This window comes from Pinus tabuliformis, chromosome 4_1, assembly GCF_031772625.1.
Source record: "Pinus tabuliformis cultivar Carrire ecotype Pingquan chromosome 4_1, CPIR1, whole genome shotgun sequence".
Lineage (NCBI taxonomy): Eukaryota > Viridiplantae > Streptophyta > Pinopsida > Pinales > Pinaceae > Pinus > Pinus tabuliformis.
The window spans coordinates 187,685,841-187,710,735 of NC_142303.1; positions in this window are offsets into that span (position 1 = coordinate 187,685,841).

The window sequence follows — 24,895 nt, forward strand, 5'->3', positions numbered from 1 at the left end:
AACGAATGTTCCTATAGATTCTTCTTAAGTGAAATTCATCTTGATAAGTGATTAATCATTCAAAATTAAGTGTTTTCATTCACTGCATTGTGGGTTTCAATTGGTCAAGGTTGCCCAAGAGAAGTGAAGTTAATATCCTTTTTCCTAGGCCATAGAAGCTATCAGAGCCAAACCAGACCCTCTCCATTGCATAGTACTTAGAAAGAGCTTTCCAACAGTATATGAAAGTCCAAAAACGGACCGCTAGAGTAGAAGTTAAGGCATTTTGAATTTTACCTGGGAAAAGGCCCAACAAACCAAGAAAATGACTAAGTGTGAAGGAAAACCGCAATTGAAGGATCATGGGGCTGATCACAATCATAAATCAATCATCGGCATGGTCAGAGGGCAAGGAACAATGGCGGAATGAAAGGCAACAATCACCAATCTACAATATCGCATATTGGTAGTCCGCAGGTCCGAGCACACCTTTTATCACATATGAGCATATCGTAGTCCCGACATTGCTGCAATCCCCCATCAAAGTGACAACTTAGTTCCCGCAACCCCATAGCTCCTATATTCCCACAGGTTCCCGCAATCCCGCGGATCAATGGGTTTTAAAATTAAAAGACCATGTGGGGGCCGATACTACGATATTATGTTGCACTGTCGGGGAGGGGCTGTAAAGTGTTAACAAAGAAAATCATGGGAAAATAGGGGTCGGGCCTCCCGTTTTCTCTATCCTCCACAAGGTGCAATCCTACATCCTGGTGACCCCACACCATAGGAGTCCTGCAGTTTGGAATATTGGCAGGTTCTAAAACTTTAAAGACCTGCAAACCACCGATTTGCGATTTTTTTGTAACATCATTGGGGGGCTAAGAAAATAGTTTACATAGGAAATGCATGCAAAACAGGGTTGGGCATGCCTTTTTCTCTCTCCTCCAAGGGGGCACGTGGCATAATGTGATTGGTCATCAGAGCTGATACGGTAGCTGACATCATATAGTGACATGGCAGTACGATGAATAACATGGCAGAGGACACGTGTCACCTAGTTTCAGTGTTTTCGAGGGTGATATGGGACCATTTCCAGTTGCCACGTGTCACTACTCATAAGGTGACATGTGGAAAAAAGTGACGTCACCCTGCACATCAGTGATCGCAGTAGTTGAGGGGAAAAGCTAAAGATGAGGGAGTGAGCAGCTGTGATATGAGGGAAACCCCCTGAATGCGATACAATATTATGTCGTGGTCTATAAGGATCTAGCGTCTGGACTATCAACCTGCTCCAAAGAAAAAGGAAAAGAGTCCCTCCCTCTCCGTAGTTGTGATTGCAATATCGTTTGGTGGGACTAATCCTACATATTGACGATCGCAGTTGTTCAGGGAGGAAGCTTAACAAAAAGTGAATTTATTGCCGATATGTGGGAGAAATCAATAAAAAAAGAAAAGGCCTCCAGACATGGGTCTGAAGGCCTTAGCGCTTAAGGGCTCAGCCCCTGATCCCAACCCTTGGTCATATGAGGAAAGCCACGTGAAGGGCTATGATAAGGGGGCCTAAAGGGGAAATTCAAAAAATGCTTGTTTTCACCTGTTTCAGAGAAAAAAACCTGCACCTGTGTGACTGTGTTGTTTCCATGGAATGCATCTCACCCACCACATCAATGCACTGAAAGTGTAGTACACAGTTTTAATGGGCAGACGAGCCGGTAGTTAAGGACCTTAATGGAGCATGGCGAACCAATAGAGAGGTACCCAGGACTCAGGAAGTTTAATGGCTCAGTATGGAGCTTCGTCCCTCTACATAAGACAAGACTGCAACAACAAGCACTTATTAGTGACCCAACCCCCATTTTATAGAACAATGCACCCTCGCAGTAAAAGTAGAAGTGATGGGAGCCGACCGAGCAACATGAAAGGTCATACCACAAGCCAACCACAATCTGTAATAGTGGCTATGACCGAGATGGGTACAAAGGAAATTAATGTTCTCTTTGAGTGATATCCATTATTTCCTCCTGTAAAATGCCTTCCTTCAAATGGGGCATTTATTTTGGTAATATCCTTTTGGACCACGGAGCCATTCACGACTAATATATCTACTCTACCTGACAGGTTGGTCTAGAGATAGATATTTTTGTTGTAATGTAGCTTCTTTCTCCCCTCTCTAGATAAATATGGGAAAGCAAGACTTAATTGTGGTTCAGAAATTCTAAAGAAAAGACTACATGTTATAATTTCAGACTGTATTTCCTTTGCAATACAGATCTTTTTAGAATATTAAGGAAATAGTCGTGATTCCCTCTTCAAAGGATTACAATATATGTTCCCCTTTGTCTAACTCATTTTATGTTCATGGTTCTTCCCCAAATTCATGTAATTATTGTTGCTAGATGTATTTCAAGCTCCCTCACAGATTAATTAATATCTATATGTTAATGCAAATGCCTGTAGCTGTTTCACAGATTCATTTGTTTGAACATTTTTTATTTATATGTCTATGAGGACTATTGAAATTAGATCTTTAAATCTGCAACACATGAATCATAGCTTTTAGTTGTCCCTTCATTCATTATTTATGCTTGTAACCCAAATAAGCATAGAAATCCTTACTTCCCTAAGCTCTTTGTGTTGAATATAGAAGTCTTGAAGCAATATGCTCTATGTGTTGGGTTACTCTTCTCTCTTATCCTCTCTCACCCACTATGAAAAATATTATTAAGCTGTAAGACTTTGAATCTCTTGTCCTCCACTATTTTTATGCTTATTTTTGAGATCTGAACTACTAAATAAGTATCACAAATCTATGTTTTGTTTCCTTCGATTAATGAACCAACCTATTTCCTATGTACATATGTATCCATATCTCATAAGTGTTGTCTCCAATTTCATGTGAATTGTTTGATACACACTATTTTAGATGTGTCCAGGCACTGGTCTTGAAGCAATCCAAGGTTGTCTCTAGGAGATAAAACACTAAGTATAAATTTCTTGAAGCTAATTTTTTTTCTACCATAATGTTATGCAAAGATGTCTTTGAGGCATCCTTGACATAGAATACTCAATTTCCATAGTCATAATTACTCTTGACTCCAAATATTCCCAAAGGATTAGACACTGGTCCACCATAAGGTGATCACCTCAAACCTATTTTCCTTCTCCCTTCTCCTCTTCTCTATGTCTAGTCCTTTAGGTCACGTAGGGCATCAATTATCTCATAATCTAGCCATCCAAATACTTCTATTTTTGGTCCACAACTTCACTGGTGTGTCCTCTAGAATCCCTCCAACTTTCATGAGATTCATATAGTGGGACCTTGAGATATCACAAGCCCTAGCGCAAAGACCAATTATTTCCCTTGGTTTCCCTTTGGCTAGAAACCTTACTAGGATCCTTGCATTCCCTTTCATTGAAAATTCAGTCCTTGATACTTTTCCCCTCCCTAATTAGGTCAAGCATATCATTGGTTGCTAAATCCTATCCCCTTGACCTAACCATGGGTCCACTTGGTCCCGTGTGGTCCCATGCACTATCAAGGTTAATCCTTCAAAGATCACCTTGAACCCAAGTTTACAAATAGTTTTAGGGCTTAGGGATCTCCTTAATAAGACACATACTCAAAACCTAACCTTTGGAATTACCCCCAAGCCCTTTCTTGAGAGCCTTCCATATTGTCTTCCAAGACAAGCAAGCCACATATTTGATCCTCTCTTTTGAATAAGCTTCCAGGATCACCCCTCGCCCTATCATTGGTCCATTCTTTTCGTGATCCTTATCATAATGAGTCTCCTCCAGTAGGTGAAATTCTGTAAAGAGTAAGGAGAGTTAGCCGAGGTGACAGTGGGATATCACTCCATTGTTTCCCTTAGCCTAGTAGTATCCCTTCAAGGATCCCCTTTTAGGAACCCTATTAGTTTGAGTGGTAACATTTTTGGCATCATTGTCGGGGACAAGAGACGTGTGTTTTGTTCCCCATATGACATATTGACATATCATTATTGGCGACTCCATTGGAAGAAAAAATTCCTAGTTCTTCATTGAAATTCAAAGTGAATGCTTGTAGGATGAAAAGAACATCTATTAATGCATCTAAATTCACCCCGGCGACTCCATTTTTAATCCTAATGTGTAAAATCATAATAAATGGACTATCTCAAGTAGCATGGTTTCCCACCCTATCCCTATAATGATCTTGGTCCTGAGGAAGTTCTAGAGTACCCAAAAATCAAGGCATGGATGAGAAGTGGGATGCCTCAGTTCAAAGGAAGTCCTAATCAAGATCCTAATGTCCATCTTAACAACTTCTTTTGGGCGTTAGCCCTGGTGAGAATTAACAATGATGACAAAGTTATGAGGTTGTTGGCTTTATCACTTGAACATCAAGTTAAATATTGATATAATAACCTCCCTCATGATATGCCCATTGATTATGAGGACTTTAGATAACTCCATGGCTTCCCCTCTCCAATGTAGCCATCACCTTGAGAAACCTATTTGTTGCACTCTTTCATTCCCTCAGCCTTTGTCTCCCTCTCATCAGAACCTTGTGGCACCTACAAAGCACAATATTATGAGCAATGATTGTGATAAGAAGTTCTTAAGGATAATCATTCATTCCACCATTGTGTACTTAGAGGGAAGGCTCCATATTTCTATATTGGCTCGTGTTCCTTCTCTTAGGTGTTCCTCTTACCTCACATAGAAATAAGGTTTTCCCACCCCCTACCCGTAGCATCCTCCATGTGTTTGGGTTTGCATTTGGTTTCGAATTTGTTGCATGAGTGATCATATAGGAAGGCATCTTTATATTGATTTGGTGATATGTTGGTTGCACTAGCTTTATGATTACACTTAATATTAGCTTCATCGTATGCATGTTAGGATAAGATGCATTGCATGCTCATTTCACATTATAAATGACGTCATATGATATTTCTCATGATAGATTAGCTACATTTAGTTTAAAATTTTCATATTTTATATTAATTTTATGGCCTAACATTAAGCATGGGCGATCATGAGACATCGTGAAAGCATGTTTCCCTATGTTTTTCATCTATTATATGTGTAGGTAAGAGGTCTACAGTAACCAAGATATTGTTGGAGTTCTCATGAACTCCCATTAGAGTAGCTTCGTCCACTTTTTCAAGCGATCCCGTCCCAATTGGAGCCAGATGTTACCCACCATTTTGTGGGTGATATCCCTAAGACCAAAAAAATTATGAGCTAGTCCCCAGTTAGCAACCAGCAGCCACCAACCGGTATGTTGTGATATTTCTCTGCCACGTGAGCCAACCATGTGGTCCCTCACCCATCTTTCATGAACGTATATTTGAAGGTGGGCCTCCTGAACCTAAAGGCATGCCTCATCCTTTGGTAATTGAGTATTGTAGTTTTCTTCTCGTGGATACTTCTAGGCATGGATTAATGGGGGGATTCAAAGGAAAGAGTGGGATAGGTTTTTGTTGTTTTCCCGTAGACCTCTTTTGGATGTTAGCCTTGGACCCTAGTCCCTTGGGATCTCTTTTACCAACATTTGGGATTTAGCGAAGGTACTACATGGGAAACTTGATTTTTGTTGCATGGCCCAACTCCCTCATCCACATATATCACTCCCCTTCTGCTCATTATAACCCCATTCATCATTTCTCCCACCTGGGTCCACATATGGTTAGCCTTCCCCCTGCCCTTTCCCACACCTTGGGTTGGGCCTGGAATGATGCCCTGGAGGATGATGCAACTAAAAAGAAACGTAAAATCATAATTGGCCACATTCAATAGGAAAATGTACCACAAAATGCAAAATATGGTCAGGACAAACACATTTAGCATGTAGGAAAAATCCAATACATGATCTCTACCCCATTATCATGGCCATCACCCTAGTTCCTATAGGCCCTAGATGAGCCTCCTTTATTAGGAACCCATGATTGTCCAAACCACTGGTGGGAAATGAATCGCCCAACCTCAAAGTGGGTATCCACTACTACACCTTAGACATCATGCTCTTATCCCTTGAGTCATGAGAAATTAATCAAATAAAAATCATGAAAGGAAAAAGGAATATAAATAAGGGTGTAATAATCAAGGTTGGGACACCTCATGTACCATAATTTCTCCCTCCTATACATTATATACCAAAGTGTGGGCTTCCCTTTTTACTATATACCCTTTTACCCCAACATGTGGCCCAGCGCTGCCCCTTTCACTCCCTACTCCATTCATCTCTTTATCACATGCCACCACCCTTTAAAGGATGTACCTTATACATATCATCCCCATTAAATGTAGAAACCACCTAATAGGGTACCTGGTTAATGCCATTTGTATATTCTAGACATTAGCACACGCCAATGCCCACCTGTTGTCCATGGTTTCTAAGCTCTTTAACTCGATTTACTTAAAATGACTTGTTGTACTACAGTGCTAGGGGGTGCATTGGACCTTATGCAGATTTTCACATGGTCTCCATTTTGGGTTTGGTCGCCCTATACAAGGTCCTAACCCTTCAGAGTGATACATTGGCACATGTAGTGTGCATGTCAAGAGAAATGGGCTTCCAAAGTGTTAGTGTATGTGTTTCCGGGAAAACTAGTGTCTTTTCAATCTACTAGTCCCACTAGGATTGGCAGCTATCCTAGAAACAAACAATCAAAGCAATTTGCGATTTCCTCTATGTATGATAGATAAGAGAGAAGCAAAGGAACTAACCTGGATCTTCCGCTTGACTCCTTGCTTGGTTTCTCTCTCCCTTGATAGAGCTTGCAACTCCTCTCCTACTTGTCCCACTTAGAGAATATCTGTAGAAACAAAGTAACAAAACACCATCAAAGCATCTTAATTTATTATATCATAAACAATGCAGAATCAGAAATACATTGAACATACAATGGCATTCACAAATAATGACATTCACAAATACATGATTGTATGGAGGAAAACTCAAAGAACTTTATTAAAATAGAAGGGAGAACTACAACCCAGCTGTCTGATCCAGCACCATCCTCCTAGCATCAAAGCCCTCTTCACCTCATGAAAAGAAAGATCACCCAACAATACAATGCTCCTTCTTAAAGACAAACTATCAGCACTTCCTTGCAAATTACAAAATTCCAGCCTCTAGATCTCTCAGATGAGGGATCCATTTATATATGTCCACAAGGGTGTGAGTCATCTCTGGGTTTTTGATTAGTGTCATTCCACTTGTTGTTCTTGGTTCCACTTGGATATTTCTTGGATCTCTTACTCATCCCTGGGCGAATTCAAAGAGGCAAGTGTCATAGAGGAAGTTTCTAGAATATTCCATGAGCATCCACTTAGCAAACTATCTTGGACATTTGTCCATTCTTGCTCATCACACCCTACAAAAGGCTTCATCAATGTGCATTGCACCTAGCTAGTGCAGCAATTAGTATGCATCGCACCCTGACAGTGGAGCAGTCAATATGGTCCTGTTTTGGCCAGTTCTGAGTGGCTTTTCAGGTGGAATTTCTGGGGAATGATGTAATCAGTTGACCATGATCCTTTAGGGTATGAAAAAACACTTTTAGGTGTTAAAGAGCCCTTAGTTTATCAACATATAAGATTGGGGTTGCAGTGCCCAAATATGTCTATAACAGTTGCCCCCTAAAGCATGAGGTCGTAAATCTTTTGATGTTGGGTGAAATTCTTTATCATGAGGATCCGAGGTATTCGAATTGGAAGGTGACCTGTATAAGATACAATACAATACAATACATCATCATTATATTATTTTCATGATCTATCTGAAGCGGGCATTCCCATGCTCAAATTTATAAATTCCTTTCATGTACATAGGACAGATAATCATATGCAGTTGCAGACCGGAGAGTCATCATCCCTGGCTTGGATGACCATCTGTGTAGCTTCTGTGTACATTTGATGTCTTTATATTCCTGAATATATCACAGCCTGGATGGATGAAACTAGATCTGGGGTCTTCAAACTCATTCAATCTTCGCCCAATGTACAAGTCGATCCCTGTGAAGAGATGTTCTGAAGTCGAACATGGAAATACATCGCCTAATTACCAGCCAATCATGTAAGCCGTTAACAGACGCGAGAGGAATCACTAATAATGATGATGACCCTCAAGGTACTATAGTACAAGTCATTTTGTGTGATTATATGATCCGATGTCGAACAACACGCAAAATCTTTCGGTCGAAGGCTAGTGATGTCAACCTATTACCGGAAGTGAGAAACTTGCCATTGAGACATGCAAGCTTCAAAGTACTGAAAGTGTTTTTTCTAAGTCAACTTCTTAGATAATGAGCTGACGTCGACAAGAAGTGACCCATCATAGGAGGGCCTTAATGTATCCCACATCTATGACATGAAATGAAGCAAATGATTTTCTGGAGGTGAAAACGATCTATCGATACAAGGTTGAGGAATGGCGGTCATGAAAAATGGAGGGTGATAGTATTGTAGTGGACAAGGCGTTAACTGGATGGTGGTTTCTCAACTGAATGACTTCTCTTGAACATATAAGAGACACTAAGATGGCTTGGTAGCGTTAACCCCAACTAATGGATGGTATGTAGGACCAACGGTGAAATGACTGGTGAACGAAATAACCCAACCCAACTCAATCATGGCGATGGAATGAAAGTGTCATGTTCAAGAGCGACCTACTACCACAAAATTCTTTGAGTTTTCTTCCCTATTTCCCCCAGTCATTGCTGACCAATACTTATTTATTTTTTTCAAGCTTGAGGAGGATAACATATGCTTTTTCTATAATTTGCCCTTCGGGCAAACCTATCGCTACATTTTAGCGAGTTTAGCGATAGTGAAACTCGTTCTTGCCTGGGTGGACAAGTTCGTCGCTATTGTTTTAATGAGTTTAACGACAAAGACAACTCGGTCCTTTTCATGTTTAGAGAGTTTGAAAAGGGACAAAAAGGAAACTCCGACAGTTCTTTTTTGTAGCATAATCCCTTAAGTCTGAAAGAGGATAAATAATACAAAAGAGATAACGTTTCAATCACTTTAGCGAGCTGACGAAGATAAGAGCTCGAACTTTTTCGTGAGATAATCCCTTAGGTCTGAAAAAGATTAAAATATACAGGAGGGATGGCATTTTGATTACGCTGGAAAAGCCAATAGCTCGACGATCTTTTCATATTTAACGAGTTTGAAAAGTGTTTAAAGGAGGCTCGTTTTTTAGGAACGAGTGGCGTTTAGGGTAGCAACTGGTTCTGGGTAAGCTTGGAACTTCTCAAAACATGGTGATGTGAAGAGATTGGCTAACATGACCACTCGTCGTAGCTGTTCCTTAAAAGGATAAACAATCAAGTGGAAGCGTTTGATTGGCCAAAAGGGTGGAGGTGATGGCAGAACATAACCAAGGCTCAAAAGGATGATAGCATGGCAATCACAAGGGTTGTTCACTAAAGGCGGGTTTATTTTTTAATGAGCTTCAACATTGCGTTAACATATGCTTAGTGGTAGGTTTATTTTTTAACGAGCTTGAACCATGCGATAACATTGTTCATTTGTGGTCAAAATTTTTAATTCATGGTTTAGCACATATCATATTCTTTTGCCAGTCGTTCAACCTGCTCAATTACTCCATCAAACTGATTAGAAATACTTACATATGAAAAAAAATGAATTAAAACTACCATTTTACTTGAAGTACGTGAACAGTAAACATAAAAGTAGTTTTATCTCTCATTTTCATCATTCTATTTCAAATTTGGGATTTTGGAGCTCTGGAGTGGTTTCCCCCTCAAATTACATTAGTTGATTTTGGGAGATCCGGTGGACTATTCTCTGCACCGTCAGGACCAGGTAGGAGCTAACCTTGAGCTCTTCAATTTTATACCTTCCTTCTTTGATTCTGAGCATGTTTTTAGACATTTTTGGGCCCTTGGGCTTTGAACAACTCGTTCTCCAACCATCGCACCTTCCCAATATCAAAACTTGCGATTCATACGGAGTTGCCAACTGGCCAGTTAGTATGCATCCCACCTTATTCAAAGGCAGGGTGCGATGGGCACAGAAGGGCATCTTTCTTTAGTGATTTTTCATCAAAATTTTGCCTGTTTTTGCTCAAAATTGGATCCTAAGCTATCTTTTGTTTTCATTTCAGATTTCCTTGGATCAAGATGGTCATCACATGGCGTGAATGTGAACATGAAGAAGAGGACATGATTGCCTACATGACCCGGGCACGGTTGCTGCATTAAAAGACTGTGGTTTGCTGAAGTTCTTCCGCATATCCAGCATGAGGTAAAAAATTAGTTTGTTGCAGTATTTTCTTGATGCATGGGATCCGATTGACTAGGTATTTCAGATTAGAGGTAAATCCATTCCATTGACAGCCGAGGACATTTATTTTCTGATGAGGTTTTCAAGGCGTGGTTCCCCACTTTCACTTTCAGGATTTGCTCGTGGGGGTGAAAACGTGAAAGATTATATTCGTCAGTTCTGTAGAGATGGATCTCAGCCCAGCAGAGATGGCAAGATCAAAATCCGGGATGTCACTGATCGGCCCCTAAGGACCATTTTATTTACCTTTGCTAGATTGGTTGGTAGCGCGGATTTGCATTTGGAAAATAGATCTTATATGCTGTACGCCCTGGAATGCCTAGAACTGAAGGTGTTCAATTGGTGTGAGGTAGTACTTCCTGTCATAAAAGAATAACTCTCCAAAGTAAAGAATGGAAGAACCAAGAATTTTAGCTATGGTTCCATATTGATTGCTTTTTCCTTAGAGAGGTGTTATAGACATATTTGGGCACTGCAACCCCAATCTTATATGTCAATAAACCAAGGGCTTTTTAACCCCTAAAATTGTTGTTTCATACCCTAAAGGATCATGGTCAACTGATTACACCATTCCCCAGAAGTTCCACCTGAAAAACCACTCAGAACTAGCCAAAATTGGACCATACTGACTGCTCCACTATCAGGGTGCGATGCATACTAACTCATACACTAGACAGGTGTGATGCATACTAAAGAGGCCTTCTGTGGGGTGCAATGAGTGAGAATGGACAAATGTCTGAGACAGTTTGCTAAGTGGATGCTCATGGAATCTTCTAGAAACTTCTCCTATGACACTTGCCTCTCTGAATTCACCCAGGGATGACTAAGAGATCTAAGAAATCTCCAAGTGGAACTAAGAACTACAAGTGGAATGACACTATCAAAAACCCAGAGATGACTCACACCTTTGAAAACATCTATAAATGGATCCCTCATCTGAGAGATCTAGAGGCTGGAATTTTGTAATTTGTAAGGAAGTGTTGTTAGTTTGTCTTTGAGAAGAAGCATTGTATTGTTGGGTGACCTTGCCTTTCATGAGGTGAAGAGGGCTTTGATGCTGGGTTGTAATTCTCCCTTCTATTTTAATAAAGTTCTTTGAGTTTTCCTCCATACAATCGTGTACTTGTGAATATTGTTATTTGTAAATGCCATTGTATGTTCAATGTATTTCTGATTCTACATTTTTTATGATATAATAGATCGAGATGCTTTGATGGTGTTTTGTTACTTTGTTTCTACATGTATTCTCTAAGCGGGACAAGTAGGAGAGGAGTTGCAAGCTCTATCAAGGGGGAGATAAATCAAGCAAGGAGTCAATAAAAAGATCCAGGTTGGTCCCTTTGCTTCTCTCTTATCTATCATACATAGAGGAAATCGCAAAGTGCTTTGGTTGTTTGTTTCTAAGATAGCTGCCAATCTTAGTGGGACTAGCAAATCAAAAAGACACTAGTTTTCCTTGAAACAAGATGGAGACTCCACTAGGGATCGAATAGTTTGTTTGCTTGTTATTTTTGTTTCCTTTATAAACTACAGACAGAGCCTGAAGTTAGCCAGATAGCCTTTGAACTTCTCTTGCTCTGCAAGTGCATAGTAGATGAATGTTGCTTCAGTCAATCTCCGATTTAGTTTATAAACTGAACATCTGACTTGCAAGCATTCTAACCGCCCTTATGGTAGCTCAGTAACCTCCCAAGATCATTCCTGTGTACTTTTCTTTTTACTGTCCATCATAGCTACAAATTTGAGCAAAAACCCACCTCAGTTTCGCTCCCTGGCCCATCGCACTGTCTATCACTAGAAGCCAGTATGCATCGCACCTCCCAAGTGTAGTAGGTGAGATGCATCCCTGTTTCTGTGAAGCACAGGTGCGATGATTGAGTAATCCTATTTCTCTCCTTGAAATTTGGGTTTTTGTCCTTGTTTTCAGCTCTGTTTAATTGTTTTGCTTCTTATGAACAGTATCTCATTGCTAAAGCCTCCTTGCTTTACATATATCAGCCTCCATTGATTAGGATTAGTAAATGTTTTTATGTATTTTTTTATCATTTATAGTCCTTCATCAAAAAGTTGCATAAATCGAGCTGTCGTTTTGGTGCAAAAAGTTGTCGTAACTGTCGTTTTGTGTTAAAAAAGAGAATTGTCATAAAGTCTTCTTTCTCTAGATAGTCGATTTAACTTTTTGTCATGTATTTGATTTGAATTATTAATGTTTGAAGTGTTGAAAGCATTTTTCTATTCAAAATCGAAAAATGTCGTTTAGTCTTCCTTTCATTTTGAAAAGAAATTGTCGAAATGTCGCTTTGCAGAAAATAGTTCAGATCTATACTTAGTTTTCCTTTTTGGCATTCTTCACATTAAGGGGAACGAAAAACAAATACATAAATTTTCATTTTCATTTAGAATATGTGCGGAAAATGATTTAGGAAAAGTGCATTTAGTGTGTGCTCTTTGCTCTCTGTTTGAAAGAATCGTAATCTTCTTTCGTTAGTAGCTAGGATTTTCATTGCTAAAAAGTTAACAACAACTGTTTATCATTTTAGATTGCATATTTAGGAATTTTACATCTACATCACGTGGTGAACCTTGAAAGGAAAACTTCTAAGCAAGATCAACTCTAAAATAAATTTCAATGAACTTAACAACGCTTTGGAACCTAATGCAACACATCTAGAGGTCTAGGCTAGAGACGTGTTTCGGCATCGTAAAATATAGTAACTATCATTTTCATCGAAGGTTGGGTGATTCCTCCTCTTTGATACGACAAGTGCTAGCACGAACTTGTGCTCCCTGTACTGTCGAGTATATATTGGGAGACCACAATAGGCTTATATCCTTTATCCATAGGAAGCCATGTCTGCTGTCCTATCAATCGCAATGCACTGAACACAACATTCAGGAAGATTGACTGCCGCACATAAGTCCTTTGTAATTTCTCTTTAATTTATCACCAAGGTGTATGTTGCAGTTTTGTGATTGGTTTGGTAATCCCTCTGTCTAGATTTCCAGAGTTGTCACTTTCGTTCCTTTTCAACTCCTTAAAAGAAAAGGTCCATCTGAGCACTTGTCACTTCAGGCTCATTAAAAATCGAAGGGGACTAGAGCCATCTTTAGCTTTTTCTCGACTCTTAAAAATTGAAAAAGCAAAGTTGTTTCAAAGCGTCACTAAAATTTATTTAATTCAGAATAACGTCCCTGTTCCTTCGTTGATCTTAGGTTGAGATAATGGAGTCTACCAATCAAGGAATCCCTTTTGAGGGGAATCCTAGTCCTTTCTCCTCTTGGGGGGGTATTGGCGTTCTATATATGGCCACATTGTCCCTTCTGGGAATCACAATTGGCCTCCCGGTATGGCTATTCTCAACCTTTGTCGTTCAAAATATCGTAATTCCTCAGCAATCGAATCTGTAGCCAGTTAATACTAGAGTTGACCTTCGCCTTCTTCTTTGTTTGTTTCTCCTTCCCCTTCTTCCTCTTCGCTTGGTGAAAATAGTGATGTTAATAACCAAGTGACTGAGAAGAAGAAGAAAGGGAAGGAGAAGAAGAAGAAGAAGAAGTCAGTTAAGCAACGGGGCAACCATGAATCATCTGGTGAAAATCCACACACTAAATATCCCAAATATCCTTGTGTAATTTGCAGAGGAAACCATTTTCATTGAGATTTTCCTTGCATTCCATGGATCTTGAGAGAATGGTCTCCCTGTTCGCACCGTCCGGTGTCGTCAACCTCTAACGATCATGTTGACAGCACACCATCAACTAGTGAAAATGAGGTTCCTAGACAGAAAGGAAAGGTCAAAATTCCATGTGGATTATGTGAAGGGGACCATCACCTTCCCCGTTGTCCTTTTTTGGATGAGGCCAAAAGAGTCTTGCGTAACCGTCCTCCTTCACCACAACGACTTCCATCTAGATACAAGAAACTCACCTCAAATCCTTTACTAGTTGAAAATACAACTATCATGACTCAACCGTCAGTCGAGACACCTATCACTGAAAGCGAATCTTCTGAGTCCACACTGGACCAAAGTCAACTGGTCGAGATGCCAGTTGACCCAGTTTTACCTTCGGAAGGTTCACCTTCAGATGATACCGTTCCCAAAGAGAATGAGAATGATACTGTTCAAATACTTTTTGTCACTTCAGAGTCCGATGAACTTGGGGGCAATCCACCTGTTCCTTCATGACAGGAAGAGAACCCCCCAGTTCCCACTACTCAAGGGGTTCATTCCACCATTTATTCGGTACCCCCTCCAAGCAGTCTAGTCGCTTCCTTCGATTGGAATTGACTAGCGAGATCCTGCCTTCCTTCTAATGTACCATTTTGGATCATAGTACAAGTTTACAAGATGATCGTTTTTGGCACTATCATAGATGAAGGGGCTTCAGTGAGTATCCTTTCCTCAACTGCTTGGAAAGCACTTGGTTTTCCATTTCTTATGCCTGTTACACAAAGTTTGTCAGGCTTTAACAAAGGAACTAGTCGATCGTTAGGGATCCTTCCTAAGTTACCCATAACTTTGAGAAGGAAAATTGTTCACTTGAACATGATGGTAGTCCAAGGACCGTTAGATTACAATCTGCTCCTTGGACATGACTATATTTACAACATGGAATCTATTGTTTCAATACTCTTTTGAGTGATGTGTTTCCCACATGAAGGTAAAATTGTCACTATTGACCAGCTCTCATTTCCTGGTTCAAACACAACTTTAAGTAAAACATCATCCGTAAATGGTCCTTTTGTGTCGAGAATTTCTATTCAACCTTCATTCCATCCACCTAATTACCATGGGTAGTCTGGTGAATGTAACGAAGCTTAGGGGGCATGCACCCTGGTCTGCTTTGGCAAACAAACCCAGTTGAAAAGATAGGTTTCCCGATAGGTTATGTGATTGGAAGTGTTATCTCACACCATTCACCTTTGTCTATTTGATGGACAAAGCCAAGGAAATGTTTCGTCGGCTCCGCTGACAAAAACAATCCCGCTTAACTGTAGTGATTTCCATATGGTTACCTAGAGACTCTCCTTTTCTCGATGCCTGGGGGCATGCAAACCTTTTTATGCAAGCAAAAAATGACCAATTTCATTTTTTAGCTTTTTAGTTTTTTAACTTCTTAGGTTAGGTGATTGGTCTGATCCACCATTCACCTTTTTCTGTGCTATGGACAAAGAAAAGGAAGAGTTTGAACCATTACATGGACGAAACCATCCTACCTAACCTCAGTAGTTCCTTAGCTTTCTAGTTTTTTTGGCTTTTTAGTGTGGTCATTCCTAGCTTACATAAAAAGGAGCAATGAGCAATGTTTCTACAAGGTTCAAGCTCGTTAAAAAATAAACCCGCCACTGAGCATAGTTTCTCATGGTTCAAGCTCACTAAACAATGAATCCACCCTCAATAAATAACCTTTGTGATCACCCTATTATCAGCCTTTTAGACCTTGGTTGTGTTCTTGCCATCACCTCCATTCTTTTGGCCAATCACACGCTTCCACTTGATTGTTTAACTTTTTGAGGAATAGCTGTGATGAGTGGTCCTGTTAGCCACCCTCTTCACATCACCATGTTTTGAGAAGTTCCAAGCTTACTCGGAACCAGTTGCTACCGTAAAACACCACTCGTTACTAAAAAACGAGTCTCCTTTAAGCTCTTTTTAAACTCATTAAATATGAAAAGATTGTCTAGCTATTGGCCTTTCCAGCTCGTTAAAGTAAGGGGAAGCTCCATCCCTCCTGTACATTTTAATATTTTTGGACCTGAGGGATTATCCCACAAAAAGATCGAGAACTTGTCTTTTTCGGCTCACTAAAGCGATCGAAAAGTCATCCCTTTTGTATTATTTTACACTTTTTTGGACTTAAGGGATTATACTACGAAAAAGGACTGCTGGAGTTTCCTTTTCGTCCCTTTTCAAACTCTTTAAACATGAAAAGGACCGAGTTATCCATGTCGTTAAAATCATTAAAACAATAGCGACAAACTTGTCCACCCAGACAAGAACGAGTTTCACTGTCGCTAGGCTCGCTAAAACATAGCGACAGGTTTGCCTGAAGGGAAAATTATAGAACAAGCATATGTTATCCTCCTCAAGCTTGACAAAAATAAAGAGGTATTGGTCAGCAATGACTAGGGAAAAAAGGGAAGAAAACTTGAAGAACTTTATTGGTAGCAGGTCACTCTTGAACATGACACTTTCACTCCATCACCCTGATTGAGTCGGGTTGGGTTATTCCGTTCACCGGTCATTTCGCCATTGGTCCTCCATACTATCCACTTTTGGGGTTAACGCTGCCAATCCATCTCAGTGTCGCCAATATGTTCAAGAGAAGTCATTCAGAGAATTCACCATCCAGTTAATGCCTCATCCACTGCAATACCTTCAGCCTCCATTTTTCATGACCGCCATTCCTGAACCTTATATCATCAGATCGTTTTCACCTCCAAAAAATCATTTGCTATGGTTCATCTCGTAGATGTGGGATACATTAAGACCCTCCAACGATAGGTCACTTCTTGTCGACATCAGCTCATTATCCAATAATTTGACTTAGAAACAACCCTTTCAGTATTTGAAGCTTGCATGCCACAAGGGCAAGTTTCTCACTTCCGGCGACAGGTTTACATCAATGGCCTTTGACCGAAATATTTTACGTGGTGTTTGACATTAGATCATATATTTGCACCACGTGAATTGTACTGTAGTACCTTGAGGATCATTATCATTATCGGTGATTCCTCTCGCGCCTGTTAACATCTTACATTATTCACTGGTAATGAGGTGATGTCCTTCCATGTTCGACTTCAGAACATCTTTTCACATGGATCGACTTGTACATCGGGTGAAGATTGAAAGAGTTTGAAGACCCTAGATCTAGTTTCATCTATTTGAGCTATGATATATTCAGGAATATAAAGACATCAAATGTACATAGAAGTTGCACAGATGATCATCCAAGCTAAGGAATGATGACTCTACATATAAAGAATCACCAGTCTACAACTGCAGATGATTATCTATCTTATGTACATGAAAATGAATTTATAAAGCTGAGCATGGGAATGCCCGCCTCAGCTAGATCATGAATATAATATGATGATGATGTATTATATTATATCTTATATAGGTCACCTTCCAGTTCGAATACCTCGGATCCTCATGATAAAACATTTCACCCGACATCAACAGATTTATGACTTCATGCTTTAGGGGGCAATTGTTATAGACATATTTGGGCACTGCAACCCCAATCTTATATGTCTATAAATCAAGGGATTTCTAACCCCTAAAAGTGTTGTTTCATACCCTGAAGGATCATGGTCAACTGATTACATCATTCCCCAGAAGTTCCACCTAAAAAACCACTCAGAACTGGCCAAAACTGGACCATACTGACTGCTCCACTGTCAGGGTGCGATGCATACTGACTACTACACTAGCCAGGTGCGATGCATACTGAAGAGGTCTTCTATGGGGTACGATGATCGAGAATGGACAAATGTTTGAGACAATTTGCTAAGTGGATGCTCATGGAATCTTCTAGAAACTTCTGCCATGACACTTGCCTCTCTGAATTCACCCAAGGATGAGTAAGAGATCCAAGATATCTCCAAGTGGAACTAAGAACTACAAGTGGAATGACACTTATCAAAAACCCAGAGATGAATCACACCTTTGCAAACATCTATAAATGGATCCCTCATCTGAGAGATCTAGAGGATGGAATTTTGTAATTTGTAAGGAAGTGATGTTAGTTTGTATTTGAGAAGAAGCATTGTATTGTTGGGTGATCTTGCTTTTCATGAGGTGAAGAGGGCTTTGATGCTGGGAGGATGATGCTGGATTAGATAGCTGGGTTGTAATTCTCCCTTCTATTTTAATAAAGTTCTTTGAGTTTTCCTCCAGACAATCGTGTACTTGTGAAACTTGTTATCTGTAAATGCCATTGTATGTTCAATGTATTTCTGATTCTGCATTGTTTATGATATAATAGATCGAGATGCTTTGATGGTGTTTTGTTACTTTGTTTCTACAGGTATTCTCTAAGCGGGACAAGTAGGAGAGGTGTTGCAAGCTCTATCAAGGGGGGGAGAAATAAAGTAAGGAGTCAAGCGGAAGATCCAGGTTGGTCCCTTTGCTTCTCTCTTATCTATCATACATAGAGGAAATCGCAAAGTGCTTTGGTTGTTTGTTTCGAAGATAGCTGCCAATCTTAGTGGGACTAGAAGATCAAAAGGACACTAGTTTTCCTGGAAACAAGAGGATTCCACTAATGCAGCCTCAGTATATTTCACTAGGATTGCTAGCACTGGGGGAACCAGGGATGGAGAGATTGGTCAATCTTATGGCCAGACATGCCGGTCAATCACATATTTCCTTCTCTGATGCCTTTTTCGAGTGGTTCAACCGTCAGGAGATAGTCTTTGAGGAGTATCCATACATGGGGATGGATTTCTTAGGCAAACCAAATTTGGCGTTACCAGCTGGCGAGCAGTGGAGTGTTATTGGTAAAATGACTCGACCACTTCTTTGTTTATCAGTTTTATAATGTATTTGTGTTTTTAAATGTTACCAAGACTTAATCAAACATGTATGTGTGTGCAGATATTAGACCAATGTGACCAGTATGAAAGGTGTAGGGTAGTTGTACTTCGTACATGCTTGATTTACATCCCTATAATTGACACACACTCTAATTATTCCTTGCTTTTTCGTCATAGGAACAATATTCGATACCAAATCAATTAGAGGAACAAGGTAAATGAAACTAGCATGCAAAATTTTTTCAACTTCTACTTTAATGGCAGAGGCTTTCTTCGGGTGAATAGGTTGAAGCCGTTGTCATACTAGTTTGACATCTGGATACATCTTGATTTCATGTTCAACAATTCTCGAGTCGATGCCTGACATTTCTTCATATGACTATGCAAAGACATCTCTGAATTCGTGAAAGAGAGCGCAGTATATTTCTCGTTCTAATGGAGAACATGATTTGCCAACATGAATATTCTCTATGACATTAGGTTTGGTCAAGATTTTAATGGCGATAGTTTCTTAAATATGGGACAGATTTCGTTTAGAATCCACTGTATTTATAGTATTTGATAGAAAATCAAAAACTGAAGGATGATTAAGGTCGCTTGAGAAATCTTCATTGTTATCTTGTAGGTGGGAACGATGGTGGTAATCTTCCCACGGCATCTCTCCTATCATCATTGACTGAATGATTCCTTCATTTGTAGAATGCATACAAGACTAAGGATCGGAAGAGGTACCATACTCTAGAGACCTATCTATCCAAACACTTTTTTAGTGTTGTTTTGTGTTCGCCACCCAGGCCCAGAAAATTGATTTCTACAACGATTCTATGGGGCTTGGGGGCAACATCTCGTGGTGATCCACACTATCAAAATGGTCAGAGTTCTTCTTAATCTTTGAGGATGTAGAAGATATCATATGATAGGTTTCCACTGTGGCCACTTCCGTAGGTCCGGTTGGAAGCGGGAGGGCAAAAGTACCCATTAAAGAAGGATCTTTTAGGAGACCTACTCCAACATTTTGAAGCAATTGAGAACTTCCATGGATCAGTGGAATGCTTCCAGTAGCTTGTGAACTGTTGGGGAAAAAGGTTAGTTGGTCAACGATTGTAATTCCACCTTGGAAGGGGAATGCAATCTTTCTAAAATATGTAGACACAACGGTAGCCATAGCATAAATCCAGGGCCTTCCTAGTAATATATTGTAATCAAGGTTTCCATCAATGACCTTGACTTCAATTTCTACTGACTTGCCCCCCAGTTCAACTTGCAAGTTACTTAAAATCCCATACGGCGTGTATGTTCTTCCATCAAATTCCTTTAATGTTGTTGATGATTTCAACAAGGGTGGAGAAGCTAGAGTTTTCAAGCAACTCATTGACATAATACAGGTGGATGTCCCCTCATCAATGATCATTCAATGAACAGTTTTATTGAGGGCTTTTACCTGTATAAGGAAAGCGATTTGAGCTGGTAACTGAGGTGTGTATCCTTTATGGTAAAAGGCCACAAGATTGGAATCTGTTGGATCAATCCCACCTATTGTTGATAACAGAGCCTACTTTTGGGAGGGGAAATTCTGCAGTACTTCTAGCATCGACATAGCGGATGATGATTGAGCCAAATCCTCCACTATGTTATAGTTCTATGCGCTCGAGCACGAGGATTAAATGTCGACTTATGTATGACTCCCTTTGGCGGCTTTGTAGTTAATTTAGGAATAGTGGGTGTAGAAACTTCTGGCAAAGTCATCGTCGAACTACTAGGTTGATTTGTAGCCTTGTTGTTTGATGATGGTGGATTCCCATAGTCTTTGTTCCTTGTCGATATCAAAGCATCATTCTGTTGCTTTAAGATGGATAGCATAAGGACTTGGGATGTGGAAGCATGATCGATGGCAACCAGATTAGTTTCTGGGTTTGGAAATAGATCAGTCAACACTATTGAGGTATTTGAAGTCTTTAATAACTTCGTAACCTTGGCTCGATGTGGAAAATTTCTCATCCAATGGTCCTCCTTACAAATGTAACATGGATCACGAGGTTTCTTTTTCCCAGAAGGGTTCTCAGAAGATTTTTCAAGAGTTGAATTTTCTTGTTTCGTCTTTTTATCTTTCCCTTTCTTCTTGCCCCCTGGTTGCTTAGGATTCTTTGCCTTGTCAGATGACACAGCATTAATTTCCGAGGCAAGAGGTTTTTCATTTGCTTTTTGAATAAAAACTGTAAGAGCTTTACTAGATGGAGCCTTTGCGGTTTGCATGCTTGAGGTACCGATCATACCATCACCAGCATGAGAGTCCTTGTTTGATTTAGGAGGGGGAGGAACGGAAAATTCTAGTCTGGGAGCGTCAGGAATTTTGTCATAGAGTGTGCCAAACTGAGTATAGATCAAGTCTAGATATTGGGCACGAGCAATGACTTTCTCTTTAGTGACAACTCCTCCTTTCGCCACGTCTTCAGTAATTGAAGGCAATAAGGACTTAATAAACCACTCAACCAAAAGCTGATTAGGAACATACATATTTACCATTCGACGACGGCGTTGCCACTCATGAATATGATCAGATATATGAGTAGCTATGGTCTGTTTAAATTTGGTAAGGAGTTCTGCTCTTGTTTCGTACCTTATGGGTAACTGAAAGTGGGTTAGGAAAGTAGTGGCAAGGGCGTTAAAGTTATCAAATGAAGCTCTAGGCAGTTCAATATACCATTTCGCTGCCGGACCAGTGAGCATTCTCTGAAAAAGGCGAAGTCTAATTGAATCATCGTTTAGGGTGTTAGATGAGCACCACAAATGAAAAGTCATTACGTGATTTGATGGATATTCACCTAGATTTCCATTGAATTTAGGAATATCTGAGGGAAGTTTATAAGAAATTGCTGGCCACCAAGGGATGTATGCAATTGGATCATTCGTCAGCCGGTTCAAATATGGTAGTTCCAGAGTTGCCACAAAAGGCAACTGTTGATTTAGGTTAGGTGAAGCATACCCAGGATAAGATGGAATTGCTTGAGCATTAGATCTTTGCATACCAGCATAATGTATCTAATGCTAGTAACTTTGATAAGGTTGTTGGACATAACCAGTATAGTGTGATTGCTGATAACCATTTTGAAAATGCAGTTGTCCATTGCCTACAAATCCTTGTTGCTCAAGTCCTCAGTAGGTTTGTTGGAATTGCGGTTGTTGGTATTGTACCAGCCATGGTTGTTGGACCATTTGTTGTTGTCCAACACTGGAAGATTGACCAAGATGTGGAGTGATAATACCCGTTTGAGCCTGAGTCGTTCCAGGTAAGGAAACACTAACCTGAGGTTGTGATTAAGCTGTAGAGACAAGAGGTTGTTGTATTACAACCTGAGAGACTTGAGGTTGACACACATAAGGCATTTCTTGTACTTGCGACACAGTCACAATAGCATGTGTAGTGGGAATATTCAACATAGGTTGGGTCGATTGCATTGAGTATATAACCCTTGGTTGTTGAGGCAGTATTGGTACCCAACCACTTGATGTAATTCCAGTTTGACTTGAATCTTGTTGTAAATTCTCATATGGTTGTTCTCCAGGAGGGAACAATGAAAAGGCATACTGCCCCCCATATGGTGGCAGTCCAGTGTTCAAAGGATATATCGGTCTTTGAAGACTAGTTTGCCCAAATTGATACTGGCTTGCAGGATCAATTTGCTGAGTTTTAACATAAGAAATACCAGATGGGATTCCAGGTGAATAAATAGGAACAGACCAAGTCGTCGAAACAGCCCCTGAGTGGACTCCAGCTAGTGAATGATAACTAGTTGGGACAGATGGTATACCAACAAACATTGTAGGAATGGCAACAGGAAGTTTTTCTATAGCTGTATTGGTTGACACAGTCCTAGATGTCAATGGTTGCTCAGATATGTTTAGTCTATCCAAGAGATTTCCTAGCGATTCGGAAGGGACTTGCGATGAAGGATGATTAAAAGAACCAACTTCAGGTGTAGAAGGATGTAGATGAATCCCAGCCCCAAAATGTAACAGTGTACTGGATGGAGGATCCTCTATTATCTCTTCTATAGAAATCAGTCTAGGTGGAAGAGATAGACCGTCAGGTCTGTAAAATATTTCTGGAGCTGAAGAAGGTATAGCTTCTGTAATGATAGACACCGGAGGGGTGACACTTTCTAAATTCTGGAACTCAACTTCCAAATGTTCAGGTAAGTGAACTTTAGCCTCTGGTTCAACTCTAGACAGAGTTGTTTCAGGTATAGAAGTTTCTACTATTACACTAGGATCAGTTCCAATGTCCTCTTCCAACTACGGAACTTCTCCTCTAAAGGCAGATGTACCAGAAATTTTCAGAGTAACTGTAGTCTCTGATGATGTTGAAGCCAAAGTTTCAAATAAACCAGGTGAATTGGACTCAGTTAAACGAGACTGTTTTGCCCGGAATGGTTTCGTTTCTGAAGTCAAAGACGGTTGACTCACTAGTTTCCACAAACGAAGGGGTTTTGATTGACTTTCTTCCACGATTGCAGATTACTTGATCAACTCAAAATTAAAGGGAAATTATGTTATTCCGAATTTAATAAATTTTAATGATGCTTTGACACAACTTTGCTTTTTCAATTTTTAAGAGTCGAGAAAAAGCTAAAGATGACTCTAGTCCCCTTCAATTTTTAATGAGCCTAAAGTGACAAGTGCTCAGATGGACCTTTTCTTTTAAGGATTCAAAAAGGAACGAAAGTGACTACTCTGGAAATCTAGATAAAGGGATTACCAAACCGATCGCAAAACTGAAATATACACCTTGGTGATAAATTAAAGAGAAATTACAATGGACTTATGTATGGCAGTCAATCTTCCCAAACGTTGTGTTTAGTGCATTGCGATCGATAGGGTGGCAGACACGATTTCCTATGGATAAAGGATGTAATCCTATTGTAGTCTCCCAATATATACTCGATGGTATAGGGAGCACAAGTCCATGCTAGCACTTGTCGTATCAAAGAGGAGGAATCAGCCAACCTTCGATGAAAACGATAGTTACTAGATTTTACAACGCCAGAACACGTCTCTAGCCTAGACCTCTAAATGTGTTGCGTTAGGTTTGAAAATGTTATTAGGTTCATTGAGATTTATTTTAGACTTGATCTTGTTTAAAAGTTTGTATTTCAAGGTTCACCGCGTGATGTTGATTTGAAATTCCAAAAAATACAATCTACAATGATAAGCAATTGTTGTTTATTTTGCTTAATGAAACTCCTAGCTACTAGGGAAAGAGAATTACGATTCTTTCAAACAAAGAGCAAAGAGCACACTCTGAATGCACTTTCCTAAATAATTTTTCGCACACAAGCTAAATGAAAATGAAAAATGCGTGTATTTGTTTTTTGTTCCCTTAATGTGAGAGATGCCAAAAAGGAAAACTAAGTATAGATCTGAAATTTTTCACTCAAAGCGACATTTCAACAATTTCTTTTCAAAATGGAAAGGAAGACTGAACGACACTTTTCAATTTCGAATAAAAAACACTTTCGACACTTCAAATAACAACAAATAAAATCAAATACATGATAAAATGTTCAATCGACTGTTCGAAGAAAGGAGACTCGACGACACTTCTCTTTCTGACACAAAATGACAGTTACAACACTTTTGTACCAAAACAACAGATTGATTTAAGCAACTTTTCGACAAAGGATTGTAAACGATGGAAAAATACATAAAAACATTTACTAATCCTAATCAATGGAGGTTGATCTATGTAATGCAAGTAGGCTTTAGCAATGAGGTATTGTTCATAAGTAGCAAATCAACTAAACAGAGCTGAAAACAAGGACAAAAAAACCAAATTTCAAGGAGAAAGATAGACTCAGTCAGTCATCGCACTTGGGCCTCACTAAAATAGGGACGAATCTCACTTTTTAGGCTCAGGAGGTGCGATGCATACTGGTTGATAGTGACAGATAGTGCGATGGGCTAGGAAGCACAACTGAGGTGGGTTTTGCTCAAATTTGCAGCTGATTTCAGTGATTTAAGCTGAGCTATGATCGACAGTAAAGAGAAAAGTACAAAAGAATGATCTTGGGAGGT